This window comes from Macaca mulatta, chromosome 16, assembly GCF_049350105.2.
Source record: "Macaca mulatta isolate MMU2019108-1 chromosome 16, T2T-MMU8v2.0, whole genome shotgun sequence".
NCBI lineage: Eukaryota > Metazoa > Chordata > Mammalia > Primates > Cercopithecidae > Macaca > Macaca mulatta.
The window spans coordinates 3949901-3956183 of record NC_133421.1 but is presented as its reverse complement, the minus strand read 5'-3'; the positions used below and the strand labels follow the sequence as shown (position 1 = coordinate 3956183).

The following is a 6283-nucleotide window of genomic DNA, read 5'->3' as shown; positions in this document are numbered from 1 at the left end:
CACTGCAAGCTCCACCTCCCAGGTTCACGCCATTCTGCGTCAGCCTCCCGAGTAGCTGGGACCACAGGCACTCGCCACCACACCCAGCTAGTTTTTTGTAGTTTTAGTAGAGACGGGGTTTCACCGTGTTAGCCAGGATGGTCTCCATCTCCTGACCTCATGATCCGCCCGCCTTGGCCTCTGAAAGTGCTGGGATTACAGGCGTGAGCCAGCACGCCCGGCCCCTTTTTTTCTTTTCTTGAATGATGATTTTGTTTTGTTTTTATAGCTTTGAGAGGTAATCAAATCTACCACACTGTGTCTTTATATTTTCTTGGTTTGCCTTTATGGGTGGAAACTCCTTCACCACCCTAAAGCTGAAAAATGTTTTCCTATATTTTATTACGGCTATTTTGGTTTTATTTTTTACATTTAGCATTTGAATTTACATTGGTGTATGGTGTGAAGTTTAAGGACCTGTCTTTAACAAATGGTTCCGCATTGTTTCAGGGTAGCTCATCAGAGAGGTGGCTGGGAAGCTCTAGCACTCCCCCCTGAGGTGTCCCTGATGGCACAGGGACTGGAGCAGGCTGGGCAGCAGCGGTGTGTCCTCTCCCAGTGGGCCCTGGGGCCTTGGGGAGAGATCTCATAGTGCACCTGCAGCTGAGCCCTGGCTCTGTGGCATCTGCTCTGGGCTGTGCAGCCAGTGACCAGACACCGCTCTTGGCCTTGCCTCCGGAGAGAGCCTCATTCCTGGCATAGGCCGCTGAGCTCTTAGGCTTTCAAGATTGGACCCTACAGCCTTGCATTTGGGTGTGAACTGGGGCTGCTGGGACATGGACCTCAGTCCTTTGTGTGGGGCATGATCGCATTGCAGCCCGTCAGTCCTGGGAGGCGCCTTCCCTATCACCATGTCCCCACCCCTGCGTGATCCAGCGGACTCTTGACTCCCATGGCAAGACTCCACCCTGCTTTACTCATAACTTCTGCCCAGCCCCACTCCCTTGACCTGAATTGGTTTTGCTGTCATAAAACCACCCCTTTTTTCTGTAAAGGAATCCCTGACATCCTCGTCCATCTCCTGTGCCTTTCCGCTGGGTCAGCCTTCTCCCGCCATGCTTCTAACCCGCTGCCACCGGCAGCTCCACTCTAGCTGCAGGGCCTGACTGGGCTCTGGTTTCTCAGAAGAGCTCAGAGGACCTGGCTCCTCCCTCTTTGCTTCTGAACTGCATTTCTTTCCTTATTACTCAGTGTCCACACCCACGGTGGCTGCCTGGATAAAAATCTGCCCCCTTCTCCCGTCACCTTTCATGCCAGACAAAAGCCCCAGTAAGTAATGGCGACCTACCCAGGTCCGGCTAGCAGCTCTCCATTCCTGAGGGGCCTGGGGCAGAACGGGGTCGTGTGAGCTCCTGGACCCCAAGTCTGATTCCCTTTCCCTGTCTTCCCGCTCATCTGCTAAGCTTGTTGATTGGGTGCCACTAAGCAAAGTGAATGATGATTCTTGCCTGTAACTAGGAGGGGTGGAGTTCCCTCTCCATCTTCACCCACTTCTGGGAGGCTTTCAGGGACTCACCACCCCACACTTGATGCCTGGCCCAGACAGCCAAAGAAGAGGACCAGGCCGCTTCTCAACCCAGCTGACGCTTGGCAGCTTTGTGACCTCGGATACACCTTCTCTTGGGAGGCCAGGCCCCGTGATCCTAACTCTTCAGCTATGACATCATGTGAGGCTACAATTTTTTTTTTTTAAGAGACAGTATCTTGCTATGTTGCCCGGGTTGGTTTTGAAATCCTGGGCTCAGGCGATTCTCCTGTCTCAGCCTCCCAAGTAGCTGGAACTTAGGGCGTGAGCCACCGCACCCACCTTCTGGAAAGGACATGAATAGGGAAGTGGAACTTGATTGGACCTGTTCTGTGAGCTCAGGAGAGGTCCTCTGACAACTCACTTGGGGTGGGGAAAGGAGGTAAAGAGTCCTGTGGAAACCTCTGGCTGTGGGGACCCCAGTTCACTGATGATTGAATGGGTCTACCTCTGTCGAAGGAGTTCAGAGTCCCACTCATCATTCAGACTGGGGGAATCAGGCTCAGCTGACTGGCCCAGCCTTAAATCCACTGAATTTCTTTTTATCTCTACATAGAAAAACAGGATTACAGTCGCTTCTCAGTGTCCAGTGAGGATTGGTTCCTGGAGCCCCCCGAATACCCGTCCAGGGGTGATGCTCAAACCCCTTATGTGTAACCTACACGCATCCTCCCTTATATCCTTTAACTCATCTCTGCGCTCCTCAAATACCTCATACCATGTAAATGCTGTGTAAACAGTTCTTGTGCTGTGTTGGTTTTTTAATTTGTATTATTTTTTCTTGTGTTTTTAAAATATTTTTCTTTTCCTGAATATTTTTGATCCACGGTTAGTTGCCTCCATGGGTGCGGAACCCACAGACACGGAGGCTGCCTCTACTCAAACGAGCACGGCGGCGCCCTCTGGGTCCTCCTGTGGTCCTGTCTCTGGTGCTGCGTCCGCACGGCGGCGAACAGCAAAACTCATCTTTTGCAAATGATCACTGTGGAGCGGAGTTCCGCTCTGTGACCTTTCGTCCCACTCTGGCTTACCAGAGGTCCCCTGGCCGTGGCCACAGCATACCTAGCCTAGTGCTTGGCATCTCAGGCACACAATAAATCTTTATGAAATGGATCTTCTCTGGTATGTCTCGAGTGTACTAGTCTTCTGTTGCTTCCTCTTCGTCCTGCAGCCAGCTTCCTCCCATGGGTCTCGTTTTCATGATGGCATGTGAAAAGCTTCTCAGCTGCTTGCAAACGACGAGACGTCAGGCTTGAAGGGTTGGGACACCTTCTGGGACCTACTGTGAACACCTGTACTTTTGGCTTCACGCCCTTTCCCCCATCTCATGACTCAGGCTTTGGAGGGGTCGGCACTGATTTTAGAAGCTCTGGGAGTTGATACTTTGTTGGGTGAGTGGTGGGGGGATAAGAAGACAGTTTCACTAAGGGGATGTCTCTGGCTCAGCATATTAAAAAATTGGGGAATTGGTGCTTCTTATTGTGGTTGGTGAACAAAGAATAAAAGATTAAAAAATTGGAGGACATAACGAAATTTGAACTGGGGGGTGGGGTGCACAAGACCTGGGGAGGAAGACTGAAAATGGAAAGCGTCTCTTGAGAAAGTCACCATGATGGACAGCCAGCTTTTCTCCTGCTCAAAGGTACTAAGCACCTAGAAGCCATGAAGAAACTTAGGAACAGCTGGGCGCGGTGGCTCATTCCTGTAATCCCAGCACTTTGGGAGGCCGAGAGGCAGGCGGATCACTTGAGGTCAGGGGTTCGAGACCAGCCTGGCCAACATGGTGAAACCCCGTCTCTACTAAAAATATAAAAATTAGCCAGGCGTGGTGGTGCATGCCTATAATCCCAGCTACTCCAGAGGCTGAGACAGGAGAATCACTTGAACCCAGGTGGCGGAGGTTGCAGTGAGCCAAGATCACACCACTGCACTCTAGCCTGGGCGACAGAGAGAGACTCCATCTCAAAAAAAGAAAAACTTAAGGAACACCTTTTTAGAGACTGCTGGCCTTTGGATAATTCCCCAAACCTGCTAACCTTTCTGCTGAAACCAAAAAGACTTACTTCTCTTTCTCCTGAGTGAGTACAGTTGCCAGCTTCTATCCTGGCTCCACCCGACCCGCTTGGACAGGAAGCTGGGGCTAAAATGCTGAACAGCCCTCCTATTCATTCCCCTCGTCTTTCAGACCCTCACATCCCTGTTTATAGGTATCTCCCACCCCCACTGTCCATTCCCCAACTGGGGAAAGCTTGGTTGATGAAGTATTCTTTTTGGCCATTTTCAGGTTCCTGTACGCAACAACAGGCCCAGAAACAGCCTCCCTGCCTTCTTTTTTTTTTTTTTTTTTGAGACAGAGTCTCTCTCTGTTGCCCAGGCTGGAGTGCGGTGGTGCGATCTCGGCTCACTGCAACCTCTGCCTCCTGGGTTCAAGTGATTCTCCTGCCTTAACCACCCCCAGTAGCTGGGATTACAGGCACCCGCCACCACGCCCAGCTAATTTTCTTTTCTTTTTTTTTTTTTTTAAGTAGAGACAGGGTTTCACCACGTTGGCCAGGATTGTCTCGAACTCCTGACCTCAAGTGATCCACCTGCCTCGGCCTCCCAAAGTGCTGGGATTACAGGCGTGAGCCACCGCGCCCGGCCTGCAGCCTCCCTTCTAAACCCTTGTTTTTGCCTAACATCCCCTGGCTGCTGTCCCCACATGACCCAAATAAACAGATGATCATGTGAAGCCAGGAAGGCTGTTTGTTTTAAATAGCAAACATCTCCGCTAAGCTCTGGAGCAGATGGGGTATTGGGGGCAATGGAGAGGCTGGCATTCAAATCCGTGTTCACTCTACTCTTACCTCCTGCTTCCTCACCCCTGAAGCCAACAGCGTCTTAAGAATACTGCTTTTCAGAGAGGTGCCTACTTAATGGTATAGACCTGGGCAATGACAAAGAAGAGTACAGAGAATTAAACCTCAGCCTTCAGCAGAAACTCCAGGACTGCCCGAGTGCATGGCCACCTGAGGACAGCAGGGACAGCTGGACGGAGCACTGCGCACCACGGCGCTGACCTCACACAAAATAAGAACTTGCCCGACAGCATTATCTCAGGTCACTATCACATACAGATGCGGCTCCACTTAGGACGGGTTTCACCAGCCATAATCGCATCCCAAATCGAGGAGCGCACGCTAGATTCTCTCTTTTACAACCATTGCTAACTTGAAAAGTCCTGTGTCGAGCCATCACAAGTCAGGGACTGTCTGTATACTGTTCAGAGTCCCTGTTCCACTGCCGCCTATAATATATATTGCCTTTTAATTTCCCATTTTCTCTAGTTGTGCAAAGGCCCAAGCATACTGGTGGCAAGTGGCAGACACCTTAAAGGAAGCAATGTTGGAGCCAGCACAGATCTAGCCCTCCCAGCAAAGGGGCATCCATTCCTTGGGGAAGAACTGGGCTGTTCCGTTCTAATCCGCCTTTGCTCCAGCTTCGTCATAAGCAAAATCAGTGGTACCTACCTGGACATTTGTGTGTGTGGCGACCTCTCCATGCTCGCCTCTAGATGCTGGGGCATTAAATGTGAAAAGATCAGAGGCCTCTGTAGATTAGCGCTGGCAAACAGCCCCCTTCCTGTGGTTCACGAAGTTCTTGATTTCCAGGATCTGTGCAGATTTTTTCCCCCCAGGATGCATTACGATGCCCTCAAAGGAAAGGAGCAAAGCCAGCAAACATTTTGCCCTCTTTCTATGTTTCTAGCTCTCTTCCAACCAGTCCCTAAAATAGGAACGCTCCGAGGGTGCCATGTGACGGAATGGATTGGCAGGGCGGCCTGCCTCTCCGCCTCATGAAGGTTTGCTTTCTGGTTCTGTGTGATGGCGAAGCCGCGGCTGTGGAGTTCTAAACCCACTGACACTGACTGCCCCTCACTTCTTGGACCGGTTAGCAAAGAAAGGGGCCTGGGGACAGAACTGAGGGTACTTCCCCCGCACTGGCACAGCACAATCGACATGCTCCGGGATGCTCCAAAGAAGTTTTCAGCCTCCGGGGGTCTATCGCTGCCGCTGTACCAGTGGGGTTCGTGTGGCTTCCACCGAGGAAGCAGAACAGCAGAGTGGGGTCTCAGCTGAAGATTTTTGTTGCCCCAATCACAGTGTATTAAGTGGTCAGGGTTGCTATTCCTCCCTGGCATTTTTCTAATTGCGGGCCCTCCCCCAGAACTGGCTTCAGAGTCGTCCCTGGGGTCAGGGGGAGTGCTCCCCCTTTGGGGGAGAGGAGCAGGTGGAATACGGAACGACCTTAGACGAGTCCTTGGCCGTCTCGGCCTCAGTTTCCTTATCTGTGAAGTGAGAGGATTTAGGGCCCGCCGGCCTCGAAGGACTAACTCTCCGACTGCACCCGGGCTCCCCTAAACACTCGCGCCAGGAAGAAGCAGGCGGGCGGGCGGGCGACGGGGTCCCTCCCTCTGGGAAGCGCGGTTCCAGCCGGACGCAGCGGACCCCGCCCCCGCGTCCCGCCCACTGCCGGTCGCCAGGCGCGGGGAGGGCCGGGCTTCCGCCCTCCACGTTGTTGTTCCCGATTTGGGCCACGCCCCCAGGGCCTTGGCTGCGGGCGCTTCGTGTTCCCTGCCCGGGCCCCGGCCCCAGAGCAAAGGGTGGCCCATGGGGTGGCACAGTCCGTGTCTCCACCCACATCGAATACGCGTGGACAAAGACTGGGGTTTAGGGGAAG

The 6283-nt window shown here is 52.7% G+C and overlaps 1 long non-coding RNA gene across 1 annotated transcript; it reads right to left on the bottom strand.

Moving 5' to 3' along the window:
* Nucleotides 1-2669: 2669 nt before the first annotated feature.
* Nucleotides 2670-5209, bottom strand: LOC144335241 (uncharacterized). Its single transcript, XR_013405913.1, has 3 exons — nt 5074-5209; nt 4411-4490; nt 2670-2789 (listed from the first exon to the last, which is right to left on the bottom strand). It is a non-coding gene; the product is annotated as an uncharacterized LOC144335241 (long non-coding RNA).
* Between the last annotated feature and the right edge of the window lie 1074 nt (nt 5210-6283).